The sequence below is a fragment of the Ranitomeya imitator genome, chromosome 8 (assembly GCF_032444005.1).
Source record: "Ranitomeya imitator isolate aRanImi1 chromosome 8, aRanImi1.pri, whole genome shotgun sequence".
Taxonomy (NCBI): Eukaryota; Metazoa; Chordata; class Amphibia; order Anura; family Dendrobatidae; genus Ranitomeya; species Ranitomeya imitator.
In genome coordinates this window covers 163,001,620-163,017,058 of record NC_091289.1, presented here as the reverse complement: position 1 = coordinate 163,017,058, position 15,439 = coordinate 163,001,620, and the positions used below count along the sequence as shown (strand labels likewise).

Here is a 15,439-nt window from a genome sequence, read left to right as displayed (position 1 = left end):
ACCAGCAGGACAGTCAATTCCAAGTTGGCTGCCCGACCTAAATACCTAAGAAGACATGGTGGCAAATTGTGGAGGTCGGGGCGTCTCTAGGTTCCCTATAAACAAGCCTCAGGCCATCAGTCATACGGGTTTGTCCTATCCACACCATCTGGGGAACAGAGAGGAAGAAATAACATCTAGAACATCTACAACAGTTGTGAGGACCTTACCGAGTTGCTCAGCAGGAAGGTACTACAACACCCAGGCGCTAGTAGGAAGGCTACTGAATTCCACCTGGATAAGGGGACTCTGGACGTGCCTTCAGACCGGCCAGACTCTGCCTACCCTGTGGTCTGGTGCCCTGGACTGTGCATGCTGAAGCCCTCAGTGTTGTGAATTCTGTGGCTGAATTCACTCCTGTGGTCACAAGTGGTACTGCAGCTTCTGAGCTTCCTCCCTCAGGTGTTCTGGTGAGCTCGTTAACTGCTTCATTACTTAACTCCGCCTGATGCTGCTATCCTTGCTCCTTGTCAATGTTTCAGTGTTGGATCTGAGCTTCTCCTGATTGTTCCTGTGACCTGCTGCTCAGTATAGCTAAGTGCTTTTTTGTTGCTTTTTTTCTGTCCAGCTTGTCTTTTGTTTTGCTGGAAGCTCTGAGACGCAAAGGGTGTACCGCCGTGCCGTTAGTTCGGCACGGTGGGTTTTTTTTGCCCCCTTTGCGTGGTTTTGCTTTAGGGTTTTTTGTAGACTGCAAAGTTCGCTTTACTGTCCTCGCTCTGTCCTAGAATATCGGGCCCCACTTTGCTGAATCTATTTCATCCCTACGTTTTGTCTTTTCATCTTACTCACAGTCATTATATGTGGGGGGCTGCCTTTTCCTTTGGGGAATTTCTCTGGGGCAAGTCAGGCCTATTTTTCTATCTTCAGGCTAGCTAGTTTCTTAGGCTGTGCCGAGTTGCCTAGGTAGTTTTTAGGCGCAATCCACAGCCGCTTTTAGTTGTGTTTAGGATAGGATCAGGTGTGCAGTCTACAGAGTTTCCACGTCTCAGAGCTCGTTCTTGTATTTTTGGGTATTTGTCAGATCACTGTGTGCGCTCTGATCGCTAAGCACACTGTGTTTCTGGATTGCCTTCATAACACCTGTCATTAGCAAACATAACAGTACAAGGAGCCTAACTAATGATTCTCAATAGAGGGAAAGAAAAAGTTCTGACATCATTTTTTTTTTTTCTGCTCTGTGTTCACTTTTTTTTTTTCCCCTAGACATTTGGGTGATTCTGGACACAGGTGTGGACATGGATATTCAGGGTCTGTGCTCTTCAATGGATAATCTCGTTATAAATGTACAAAAAATTCAAGATACTATTGATCAGAAATCTATGTTAGAACCAAGAATTCCTATTCCTGATTTGTTTTTTGGAGATAGAACTAAGTTTCTAAGTTTCAAAAATAATTGTAAGCTATTTCTGGCCTTGAAACCTCATTCTTCTGGTAATCCTATTCAACAGGTTTTGATTATTATTTCTTTTTTGCGCGGCGACCCTCAAGACTGGGCATTTTCTCTTGCGCCAGGAGACCCTGCATTGAGTAGTGTCGATGCGTTTTTCCTGGCGCTCGGATTGCTGTACGATGAGCCTAATTCAGTGGATCAGGCTGAGAAAAATTTGCTGGCTTTGTGCCAGGGTCAGGATGATATAGAAGTATATTGTCAGAAATTTAGGAAATGGTCAGTACTCACTCAGTGGAATGAATCTGCGCTGGCAGCTTTGTTCAGAAAGGGTCTCTCTGAGGCTCTTAAGGATGTCATGGTGGGATTTCCTATGCCTGCTGGTTTGAATGAGTCTTTGTCTTTGGCCATTCAGATCGGTCGACGCTTGCGCGAGCGTAAATCTGTGCACCATTTGGCGGTACTGCCTGAGGTTAAACCTGAGCCTATGCAGTGCGATAGGACTATGACTAGAGTTGAACGGCAGGAATACAGACGTCTGAATGGTCTGTGTTTCTACTGTGGTGATTCCACTCATGCTATTTCTGATTGTCCTAAGCGCACTAAGCGGTCCGCTAGGTCTGCCGTCATTGGTACTGTACAGTCCAAATTCCTTCTGTCCATTACCTTGATATGCTCTTTGTCGTCGTTTTCTGTCATGGCGTTTGTGGATTCGGGCGCTGCCCTGAATCTGATGGATTTGGATTATGCTAAACGTTGTGGGTTTTTCTTAGAGCCTTTGCGGTGTCCTATTCCATTGAGAGGAATTGATGCTACACCTTTGGCCAAGAATAAACCTCAATACTGGGCCCAGCTGACCATGTGCATGGCTCCTGCACATCAGGAAGTTATTCGCTTTCTGGTGTTGCATAATCTGCATGATGTGGTCGTGTTGGGGTTGCCATGGCTACAAACCCATAATCCAGTATTGGATTGGAATTCCATGTCGGTATCCAGCTGGGGTTGTCAGGGGGTACATGGTGATGTTCCATTTTTGTCGATTTCGTCATCCACCCCTTCTGAGGTCCCAGAGTTCTTGTCTGATTATCAGGATGTATTTGAAGAGCCCAAGTCCGATGCTCTACCTCCGCATAGGGATTGTGATTGTGCTATCAATTTGATTCCTGGTAGTAAATTCCCTAAAGGTCGATTATTTAATTTATCCGTGCCCGAACACGCCGCTATGCGCAGTTATGTGAAGGAATCCCTGGAGAAGGGACATATTCGCCCATCGTCATCACCACTGGGAGCAGGGTTCTTCTTTGTAGCCAAGAAGGATGGTTCGCTGAGACCGTGTATTGATTACCGCCTTCTTAATAAGATCACTGTTAAATTTCAGTATCCCTTGCCATTGTTATCTGACTTGTTTGCTCGGATTAAGGGGGCTAGTTGGTTCACTAAGATAGATCTTCGTGGTGCGTATAATCTGGTGAGAATCAGGCAAGGAGATGAATGGAAAACTGCATTCAATACGCCCGAGGGTCATTTTGAGTATCTAGTGATGCCGTTCGGACTTGCCAATGCTCCATCTGTGTTTCAGTCTTTTATGCATGACATCTTCCGTGAGTATCTGGATAAATTCCTGATTGTTTACTTGGATGACATTTTGATCTTCTCAGATGATTGGGAGTCTCATGTGAAGCAGGTCAGAATGGTTTTTCAGGTCCTGCGTGCTAACTCTTTGTTTGTGAAGGGATCAAAGTGTCTCTTTGGTGTGCAGAAAGTTTCATTTTTGGGGTTCATCTTTACCCCTTCTACTATCGAGATGGATCCAGTTAAGGTCCAAGCCATCCAGGATTGGATTCAGCCGACATCTCTGAAAAGTCTGCAAAAGTTCCTGGGCTTTGCTAATTTTTATCGTCGCTTCATCTGTAATTTTTCTAGCATTGCCAAACCATTGACCGATTTGACCAAGAAGGGTGCTGATTTGGTTAATTGGTCTTCTGCTGCTGTGGAAGCTTTTCAGGAGTTGAAGCGTCGTTTTTGTTCTGCCTCTGTGTTGTGTCAGCCAGATGTTTCTCTTCCGTTCCAGGTCGAGGTTGATGCTTCTGAGATTGGAGCAGGGGCGGTTTTGTCACAGAGCGGTTCTGATTGCTCAGTGATGAAACCATGTGCTTTCTTTTCCAGGAAGTTTTCGCCCGCTGAGCGTAATTATGATGTGGGCAATCGAGAGTTGCTGGCCATGAAGTGGGCATTCGAGGAGTGGCGTCATTGGCTTGAAGGAGCTAAGCATCGCGTGGTGGTATTGACTGATCATAAGAACTTGACTTATCTCGAGTCTGCCAAGCGCTTGAATCCTAGACAGGCCCGTTGGTCGTTATTTTTTGCCCGCTTCGACTTTGTGATTTCGTACCTTCCGGGCTCTAAAAATGTGAAGGCGGATGCTCTGTCTAGGAGTTTTGTGCCCGACTCTCCGGGTTTATCTGAGCCAGTGGGTATCCTCAAGGAAGGAGTCATTGTGTCTGCCATCTCCCCTGATTTGCGGCGGGTGCTGCAAAAATTTCAGGCGAATAAACCTGATCGTTGTCCAGCAGAGAAACTGTTCGTCCCTGATAGGTGGACTAATAAACTTATCTCTGAACTTCATTGTTCGGTGTTGGCTGGTCATCCTGGAATCTTTGGTACCAGAGAGTTAGTGGCTAGATCCTTCTGGTGGCCATCTCTGTCACGGGATGTACGTACTTTTGTGCAGTCCTGTGGGATTTGTGCTAGGGCTAAGCCCTGCTGTTCTCGTGCCAGTGGGTTGCTTTTGCCCTTGCCGGTCCCAAAGAGGCCTTGGACACATATTTCGATGGATTTCATTTCTGACCTTCCCGTTTCTCAAAAGATGTCAGTCATTTGGGTGGTCTGTGATCGCTTTTCTAAAATGGTCCATCTGGTGCCCTTGGCTAAATTGCCTTCCTCCTCTGATTTGGTACCTTTGTTCTTTCAGCATGTGGTTCGGTTGCATGGCATTCCTGAGAATATTGTTTCTGACAGAGGTTCCCAGTTTGTTTCAAGGTTCTGGCGAGCCTTTTGTGGTAGGATGGGCATTGACCTATCCTTTTCCTCGGCTTTCCATCCTCAGACTAATGGCCAGACCGAACGAACCAATCAGACCTTGGAAACATATCTGAGATGTTTTGTTTCTGCAGACCAGGATGATTGGGTGTCCTTTTTGCCGTTGGCTGAGTTCGCCCTTAATAATCGGGCCAGCTCGGCTACCTTGGTTTCTCCATTTTTTTGCAATTCTGGGTTCCATCCTCGTTTCTCTTCAGGACAAGTTGAGTCTTCGGACTGTCCTGGTGTGGATTCTGTGGTGGACAGGTTGCAGCAGATCTGGACTCAGGTAGTGGACAATTTGGCCTTGTCCCAGGAGAAGGCTCAACTTTTCGCTAATCGCAGACACCGTGTGGGTCCCCGACTTCGTGTTGGGGATCTGGTTTGGTTATCTTCTCGTCATATTCCTATGAAGGTTTCCTCTCCTAAATTTAAACCTCGTTTTATTGGTCCGTATAGGATTTCTGAGGTTCTCAATCCTGTGTCTTTTCGTTTGACCCTCCCAGACTCCTTTTCCATACATAATGTATTCCATAGGTCGTTGTTGCGGAGATACGTGGCACCTATGGTTCCATCTGTTGAGCCTCCTGCCCCGGTTTTGGTGGAGGGGGAATTGGAGTATATTGTGGAGAAGATTTTGGATTCTCGTGTTTCTAGACGGAAACTCCAGTATCTGGTTAAATGGAAGGATTATGCTCAGGAAGATAATTCCTGGGTTTTTGCCTCTGATGTTCATGCTTCCGATCTTGTTCGTGCCTTTCATGCGGCTCATCCTGGTCGGCCTGGGGGCTCTGGTGAGGGTTCGGTGACCCCTCCTCAAGGGGGGGGTACTGTTGTGAATTCTGTGGCTGAATTCACTCCTGTGGTCACAAGTGGTACTGCAGCTTCTGAGCTTCCTCCCTCAGGTGTTCTGGTGAGCTCGTTAACTGCTTCATTACTTAACTCCGCCTGATGCTGCTATCCTTGCTCCTTGTCAATGTTTCAGTGTTGGATCTGAGCTTCTCCTGATTGTTCCTGTGACCTGCTGCTCAGTATAGCTAAGTGCTTTTTGCTTTTTTGTTGCTTTTTTTCTGTCCAGCTTGTCTTTTGTTTTGCTGGAAGCTCTGAGACGCAAAGGGTGTACCGCCGTGCCGTTAGTTCGGCACGGTGGGGTTTTTTTGCCCCCTTTGCGTGGTTTTGCTTTAGGGTTTTTTGTAGACTGCAAAGTTCGCTTTACTGTCCTCGCTCTGTCCTAGAATATCGGGCCCCACTTTGCTGAATCTATTTCATCCCTACGTTTTGTCTTTTCATCTTACTCACAGTCATTATATGTGGGGGGCTGCCTTTTCCTTTGGGGAATTTCTCTGGGGCAAGTCAGGCCTATTTTTCTATCTTCAGGCTAGCTAGTTTCTTAGGCTGTGCCGAGTTGCCTAGGTAGTTTTTAGGCGCAATCCACAGCCGCTTTTAGTTGTGTTTAGGATAGGATCAGGTGTGCAGTCTACAGAGTTTCCACGTCTCAGAGCTCGTTCTTGTATTTTTGGGTATTTGTCAGATCACTGTGTGCGCTCTGATCGCTAAGCACACTGTGTTTCTGGATTGCCTTCATAACACCTGTCATTAGCAAACATAACACCTCAGTAAAGGTAAAGAGACTGCAACCTTGTGCCCTCGTTATTCTCTGCGCTCTACAGCATTCACCATCTACCAACTACACTCTGGGAAGCCCTGGGGACACACTTCACCTGTGGGAAGGTATACCATTTAGCTGCCATAACATCACCCCAGCAGACCCCTAAGCACCGTCGGTCACCCTGACTAAATACCACAGGTGGTGTCACGAACATTATCCTATAAACTGTTGTCCTTTTATTGGATGCCCCTCAAAGGGCCACGGACCGGGTCAAGCCACCGTGACATTCCCCGAACCGCAGGACCCGGTGCCGAGTACCCCATTGCCCTGACGTGGGGGCGATCCTCCGACGTTATGGGCGTATTGCTTTAACGAGCAAATAACAGAGACTCTTCCTTCAGAGATGGAATCTTCAGATCTTCTAATAAAGCAGGAAGAACAATAGATCACATCCCAAGCAGCTAAATATAGCAGAGAAAGCCTCTATAAGATTTTATAGGTTACGTTAGTTCTTTTTTAGATTCTCTTTTTATCAGAATTATACTGTGTACCATCATTAAATCGCGTGTCCTTAAAGTGTCCTAATCACGATGGTTTAGAACTTAACGGCATGTTTGAAAGTTTTCACACTTCAGGGTTCGAAAATCATGACGCTGTTAAAAGAAGTGTTTAAAACAATTGCCCATAAGACATAAATATCGAGGAAGATAAACTCCTAAGCTAGGTATGACACAAGAAGAAACGGGTCCTGACATCTACAGAGTATAATCCTTAAAATATAATTTATTGAAAATACTTTTAAAATTAGAAACGACAATAAAACACAGACTGCTGAGCTTGAATGCAGGGAAAACACACTCGTGAAGTAAAGTTCACAGTGCAGCATAATAACCAACTTGATTGACTACACTTATGGAGGCCTATCTCAATAGAGTAACCGGGTTAAAATCCAAACAGTACTTTAAAGTGAAGAGATATATGTTTGAAGTGTCCCCAAGCTATTGGCAACTGAGGCAGGAAAGATCACTCATTGAGTATAAAATGCAATATGCAAAATATTTAGTGATCCTGCATCAAAAGGCCTAACCTCATAGTGCACAATGGATGAAATATCCTAATGGTCTGGGCACAGGCAAAGTACTTACAAGTAGATGTGGTTATTTGGAGTGTCCCCTCTTCCCCAACGCACGTTTTGTCACAAACTTCTTCAGGAGAGTGTGTTCACTCCATCCTACAAGTTATAGTATATCTTAATGAAAAAAACATAGGGGCAGAAGAACCACAAAAACGATTGCCGGCTTTTTCAGTGGATCCACCGGCTTCTGAGCTGTAGACCAAAACCAGGAATGGGTAACAATGCAGAAGTGGTTTCTTTTCTACTTTTCCTCAGATTGTTCCACACATAGTTTTGGTTTACAAATAGTGAAGTAAAAAACTAACCAAATTCTCAACGTGTGCACGTGGCCTTAGCATGCTTTTCCTTGAAGCTTTTTTTTTTGTAGCCTTTTGATTGCACTGTTTAGCACAAATCCCATCAGGATTTTCTTCAAAGAAATTATATGCTTTTTTTCTGCTTTGTTTTCACGTAAGGAGATAGACAAGAGAGAAAACGTGTACAGTTAATGCATGAGAGTAGCTGCAAGCAAACACAATCATCTGCTGGTCAAAGACTACAGAGAAAGTGACATAAAATAGAATTTCATTATTAGGAACCCAAGAGCGGAGTGCATGTTCCTATGGTGAAGAAATTGGAGAATACGCCAGGTCAGGTGATAGCTGTGGTGCAGTTAGAAATTATAAAAGGGCAAGGAGGGCAGTAAAGGGGAGAAGTTGATGCCTGATCCTGTAGCAGGACAGATGTTGCAACAGCGATCTGGATTATAGCCGTGATTATGAGAGATCAGATGTGGGTGAAAAGCAGAACCGAGTAGTCAAATGTGAGTGAAGAGATGAGATACCAGATCTGAGACCATATCAGGGAGATCCGAGCTGAATTGGCCAAGGCAAGGCTCGACAGATTAGAGACCAGATCTGTGAGATCGGAGCCGAGCCGAGCGGGCCGTGCCAGGGCTGAGCGAGAATAAAAGACACAAAAGGTGCTACAAATTGGTATAGCATTCAGCACAGGGAAATTGTGGGAATACCACTATCAGTATGGGGCCTTACTGATAATCATATTCCCACAATTTCCCTGTGCTGAATGCTATACTAATTTTGAGCACCTTCTGTGTCTTTTATTCCTTGAACAATCTGTATATCTGAGGAAGGATGGTGTGAGACCAAAACGTCAAAAGTTTACTGTGGATTGCAATTAAATTTATTTCTTAATTTATTACTTGAGTACCAAGTTCTCTACATAAAATATTACGTGTTGGGCCCCTACTTGAGCACGAAACCAATCGGGAGTGCCGTGCTCTACTTATACATAGGGCTGAGAGAGAGACTTGGTCACAGAGAAAGGGCATTCATGTGAGCTGTTACTTCCAGCTTAGATGTATGGTACAAAGTGGAGATCGGAGCTGTGCTTCAGGGAATGAAGGTGGCCAGAATCGAGTCTTGCAGCTACAAGCGCAGAGTGATGAAGGGAAGACTTGTGTTACGTGGCGGAATGACGACTGTTACATGGTCTAAGATGACACTGAGCATGATCTATGTAACAATGGTTAGTGTTGCAGAACAAGAAGATTGACCCGCCCATCATGGGCATAGTAAACTGAAAGGCACTTCCAGTCAAGATACTCCCTCCAGCGGACTGAGTCAGAGGCCATATTGTGCTCGTTGCACCTAATAATTGGGATAGCTCCAGGTTCCTGAAGGTCAGAGTTCCAGCAGATCTAGGACCTATATGTATCCAGAACTCAGCCTGTTATTGGCAACGGATGGCCAGAGTGTGTTGAACCCCCCCCCCCCCATCCCCCAATTTGCAGACACTGTGTTTCGGGGATTAGGATTGCTACATCCAATAGGTGGCACTAGAGTTCTAGTCCTTTTCCTCTCTGAAGAGACAATTTGCATGTGATGAAATGCTTGGTTTCCTTCCAGGTTTTAGATGGCTGGGGACTGCCATAGTTAAAGAAGGGGGAAATGTAAGGAGATGGACATAGTGCCCATGCTCCCCCTTGAAGACGTGTATCGTTGCAATGTTTTATGTTTGTATATGTAATCTGTATTTAATGATGAAGCTATGTTCTGCCCTGCAAGAGGTATTTAACAGGAACAGTTAGGGTTAAACAGTCGAGACTTGACCAGAGTATGAAGGGACAGAGTTTTCTCTTAGTAGTTAGACAGGGCCTAGCTTGCAGCTAGAGCAGACCTCTGGCCTGATTTCTCAGCAAATCCACATGGCATGGGTGTCCCTAATGTGAGAGGAGACCGAGAGGGTGAATGGTGTAATTCAGTGGAGAGACAAGAGAAAGTGACACAAAGGAGTGAGAGGTTCTCTGCAGATGAGGTGTGGGGCAGGAAGCGTAAAATGGAGCATACAAGTCCAGGAGGTAAAAGGACTGATTTGAGCAGGAAACGTGAGATGAATAGAGTGCTCTGGGCAGTAGTTCCAAGGCGTCGGAGATCAGAGAGGTTCACTAACGACCATAGTGGCAAAGTAGCTCTCCTAAGGGGAAAAAGACGCAGAACCATAGGTTGAAGCACAGGATTTTCACTTACTGACTGTAATACCATTGTTGGGAATGAGGGAAGTTCCTGAAGTACTGTGCTGGGTAGTGGTGAAGATGTTAGTCTGACTGAGGCAGAACTGAGTAATTCTGGGAAGGACAGGTAGAATGTTGAAGATGCTCCATGCACTAAGCAGGTGCACAGCTTCATGAACATTTCTCTACCTGTTGTATATAATGCTCTCTAAGTCTAAGTTATTGTTCAGTAAAAGACTGTTAATTTATAAGTGGTGGTCTCCCTTATTGAAATTTATGAGACTTAGTCCTGGCTAGCCAAAGTCACCGGCATCATGTGGTCTGCAAGGGCATAGCGCCCCCACAGCACAAGTCCACACACCCAGCCCGGACCCCCACCTTCATGTAATGTGCCTGGGCGCAAGTTGTGTACCTCCTCCACAGCTACCTCGCCGCACCATGTTAAATTTACACCTAGATATTTTTTTTATTAAACCTCATCTCCGCACCATTAGTCCAGGTCGGCTCCTCTCTATAGGTGCATGTTTTGTACTGATAACATGCAAACACATTTATTTGTTTAGCTGTGGAGGTTTTTATCATTGTGAAATGGATAAGAGAGCTATAAAGCATGTTAAGCAGCTGTTTATGACAGCTCACCATCCGCAAGGCAATATCATTTGGCATTGCCTCCATGCATGAATGTTTATTTTGCTGGAAAATGAATTGTGAGCAGATGTCTTATTGGTCGTTCAAACCTGTTGACTTTTTATGCAGTTCATTCTCTGAAGACACAAGTAATACCACGCTAGAGATGCATACAGTACACACACTGACAAATGAAAATGCATATTTCAATCTTCTTCTCCCATCATAAAAAATAATGGACAATGCCTGAATCTACTTTTAGACGTCGCCTTCAGCAGAGCACTTTTTACACTTATGAGATTTGATGGCTCGTCATCAACTGTAAATCAGAAATTACACTATGATTAGACCAAGTCATGCACAACTAGTAGCCAATGGTATTCAAAATGGTCTCACTGCTATAAAAATGACATATGTTACATTTAGGACCCAATGTTTTTTTAGATGTTTACAGCAAGAATATTTGGTTTCTAAAGGTCTAAATAAAGTGGGTAATCTGAAAACTCACAATTATTAGAAAAACATAAACATTAAAGGTTCAGACTGCTTCAAAAAATAAAAGAAGTAATGAAGAAAGTAATTCTCACCCTCACCGATCCCAACTCCTGTTCTGATGCAAACCTTGCTCCTCTCTTCTTCTTTGTCTCATTTTGACTCCCTAAAAATGGCCAGCCAAACTTATCATTTATTTAAAATGGAAGTACCGTATATACTCGAGTATAAGCCAAGATTTTCAGCCCAAATTTTTGGGCTGAAAGTGCCCCTCTCAGCTTATACTCGAGTCATGGTCGGCGGTGGGGTCGGCGGGTGAGGGGGAGAGAGTGTGTCACATACTCACCTAGTCCCGGCGCTCCTGGCGCTCCCCCTGCCTGTCCCATGGTCTTCGGTGCCGCAGCTCTTCCCCTGTCACATGGTACCGCTCATTAAAGTTATGAATATGGACTCCACTCCCATATTCATTTCTCTAATGAGCGGTAACGGTGACCGCTGACAGAGGAAGAGGCTGCAGCACCCGGAGACCAGCTGTCTGGGGGAAGGAGCAAGGGACGCCGGGAGCAGGTAAGTATCTCATAGTTACCTGTCCGCGTAATCATTTTTAGGCCGAGTTCACATTGCGTATTATCCTCGCTTCAGTGGCTCTTTCAGGACTTGTGTCTAATACCCCGAATTTGGACATATATTGACGGTGCCATTGACTGTAATGATGCAGATGAAGTCTTTGTGTTCCGTTGGACAACATTTTCAGCCGTATCTACCTATTTGAGGTGGGTATCAACATGTGGTCGACTGCATCTTAGAGCTACCTCTAATAGGCAGATAAGGTTGAAAGTGATGTCCGATAGGACACAGTGACTCCATCTATGTCATTATAGTCATTGGCACATACGTACGAATCCTGTTTTCTAGGGCTTCAGACATAAACCCTGATGGAGGTACTGTGGTGAGGATAAAACGCAATGTGAACCCGGGTATAGCAGTATCATTCATCTAGGCATCGGCACTGTTGCAGCCAATTGTGACCATGGTAAAATTGGTCTTTGTATAGGGAGTGTGACTAAAGTATGTAACTGTCTTGTCTTACTTTCTTGTCGCAATAGTGATACTCTAGGTGTCGCAACAGAAATTATTTTTCTCAGTCCCAGGGAAAAAAAATCATGGCTTGCTCAAGATGTATCCGATTCCGATTACTCTCAGCCATTCATTTCTATTTTGGTGGGAAAAAAATCAGACTCCACTTGGATGAACTCAGAGAGCGGTCTGATATTCACGGATTGGCAGAATGCAGAAGATGGAGTTTTTTGTTCCTTTTTTTATTCTCAACATCCAAGAAAATGGGATCAAACTCTGATCAGAATGTGATTAGCGTAATTGACACAATTTTCTCGGATGAGAGAAAAATTGTCACATGACTCTCAACTAAAACCGTGTCCTTTTTTTAAAACTTTTTTTCAAAAGCTGAAATTTTCGTGCAAACTTGGAAAAATCTGCCAACGATTTCACGCAAATATGGTTTGTGCAAATTTATAGTGACTTTTTTTATTCCAGAAAACAAGAGTCCAGACATTGACCAAATCCCCACTTTCCATCTTGGGTCCCTTTTGATGACCTTTTAGTCTTACAATGGGCTACAAGGGATATGAAACTAGATTATTATTATTATACATTTTTATTTAGTTGTGAATTTATAATTTCCAGCAATTGTCTTTTTCTTTTCCTTTTTTTTTTTTTTAAGGGAGATTTGTCTTTTAGCTATAAGCTCCCGACTGATTTTATTCTAAATTGCTCTTGAGTTTGAGGACAGAGGGCAAATGAATGTCAGAAGCGGGGATTGAATCTCAGGCCACGGTTAAATCTTGGAAAACGAAAAATCTAGTGGCATTTTGTGCACTTCAGCATTTGAAGCCAGGGATTCATTATTAAAATGGACATGTACATTACAATTACAACTCCCACAGATGACCAGCCCACAGACACTTAGCCCTGGCATCAACATTTATTGTAACAAAATTAAGTGGAAAAATGCTATTCGCCGATCACTTTCCAAGCCAAATGATGTGCTCAGGAAAAAGTCAGTCTGAAGGAGAGATTCAGCACATCGGGGCTTCCATTTACCATGGTCAGATAAATACAATGATTAATGGAGCCTGGTCTCGAGTCTTAGATTACTTATAAATATGATGGAAATAATTTTCAATATCTACAAGAATTCCTTTTAATTTATCATTGCCACTTACGCCGTAGACATAGACTCGCCATGTTATCAGGAACTTATTAGAAAAAGAGATGATTAATGCACCAGGTTTTGCTAACTGGCACAAAATTTAACCCAAGTACATTTGCATAAAATTCCAACATCTTAAACAGTGGCAATTTATGACTACGGTAGGTCAAAAACATCTGGAAACTCAAATTCACTCACATCGACAAACACAAATAAAGAAAACAGGCAAATGCATACAAAATTAATCTTTTACAAAAAAAAAATTAAAAACAAATTAAAACTAAAAGAATAAAGCATAAATGAAAAACAACTAAAACTAGACAAATGAACAAATGCAACAATGAATGAAGCCCTATGTGTTTTCTAGTGTCACTTCTAGTGACTATTCTGTCACTTTAGGGGTCTGTCCCACAGAAGTTCTTGACAAGGATTTTGGTTCTGATCTTGGCTCAAAATCCAAGACAAAATCCACTTCAAATACTCTTTGAATTAGCACCCTGTTGGTTTCAATGGGAAAGGTTAAAAAATATGTAAAAAACAACAAAAAAAACTGTGTTCAGCATTGCTGGTTTACCCATTAAAATCAATAGGAACCTAATTTAAAAATTATTTGAACTATTTTTTTCATGTGAATTTTATAGTAGAATATGTATCAAAATCATCATAAAAACATACCTGTGAATATTGTGGTGAAACGCTACCTGAGTGGGTTGGGGAACACTCACTTGGCACGGGAATTAAACACTCAGGCACGGTTTCTCCACTTAAATAGTCTTATTCCGGTTTATTAACCATCATAAACCACATGACATACAGTCTATTTCATTACATCCATGAACTTATCATGACCACCAGTCTGTTCATGCAGCAGATAAACTTCTCTGCCATATATTACAATTCCCCTTTGTCCGGGGTTACCTTTCAGGAGCTCCGGCTCCACACACTGACTCCTGCCAGTGCTGGTTCACAGGGGAAAGCTGCCTCACTGGGATCACCGTCCTTGTGACCAGGGCACCTCAGATAGTCCAGACCCACAGTAGGAACTGTAGCTTCCCCAACACAGAAACCATCTCAGGCTCTGTAGATGGAGCCTCTCCATGCGCTTCCAGGAAGTCCAATCACAAGCACTTCCAACACACAGGCCATCAGTCCATGGTCTCACCAGGTGCTTGCAGGACTCCAGTCCATCCTAGGACAATCCAGCACCCTGACAATTCCAGGACTCACACTCTTACCAGGTGCTTGCAGGACTCCAGTCCCTTCCAGGACAATCCAACACCCTGAGCGTTCAGGACTCACACTTTCACCATGTGCTTTCAGGACTCCAGTCCATCCCAGGACAATCCAACACCCTGAGCGTTCAGGTCCACAGTCTCTCTATGTGCTTCCAGGACATCTCCACTCATAGGAGACTCCAACACCGACCGTCCAGGTCCACGGTCTCTCAGGTGCTTCCAGGAAGACTCCACTCACAGGAGCTTCCAACACCGACAATCCAGGACCTTGCACATGGAAAAAACAGATCCATACACTCTGACCATGTGACTAGACCTCAGTCACATTATATGGTTGTAACTACTCCCCTAGATGGGAGTGTGCGTGGTTAGCCAGTCCTGCCCAACTCACCAGCTAACCCTATAAGCCTGCCCTTATAAGTAAACACAACAAACTCTTGTGGAACTATAAGTCCCAGCATAACCATATCATTTTGGGCTTACAGCGCAGAGCACCTCTGCGACACATACCGGCCATTTACAATCCTGCTGGACTTTGTCTCATCACCATAATTATGCCTCCAAGCGCATCCTGAAGCACACACACAGCGCTCCCTGGCTGTAACATGGGTTACTGCACCACAACATATAGAAAGCAAAGCAGCTCTAAAGCACATATCATTGGTTCAAACAGGAGCCCAAGAGGTAAGGGGGCCCACTTCCACCTCCAAAGTAGCAAGCAGCTTCTGTCATAAACAAAATGATTGGGCTGCAAAGGGACAATATACTGTTTTTGCACAGGGGCCATTTTTTTTGTTTGTGTCCACCACTGCGCTAAAGCATAACCAAGCCACAGCCCTCACTGTAGGCAACACGGAGGTACCACCATGCTTCACTGGAGACATCAATGAACCACCACCATTCCTCACTGTAGGTTTTACAGAACCAGCGTTATGCTTCACTGCATGGAGGGTGTTCTAGTTAGAATATAATGTAATCTTCCTCCTCCTTATTAAAGTCCTGAAATTTTTCAGTTTTGCTACATCTCTTCACAAAACTGTATTCCATAGCTTCTGTGGCTTATTTCTATGGTGTTGAGCAAATTGGACTTGACTT

At 44.1% G+C, this 15,439-nt stretch overlaps 1 protein-coding gene across 1 annotated transcript in view; it reads right to left on the bottom strand.

The window, feature by feature from the left end:
• Nucleotides 1-14,567, bottom strand: part of CACNA1E (calcium voltage-gated channel subunit alpha1 E) — a 782,868-nt gene extending 768,301 nt beyond the window's left edge. The window contains exon 1 of the mRNA XM_069737731.1: nt 14,028-14,567. The gene's annotated coding sequence lies outside the window, so the exon portion shown is untranslated. The remainder of the gene's footprint in view (nt 1-14,027) is intronic.
• Between the last annotated feature and the right edge of the window lie 872 nt (nt 14,568-15,439).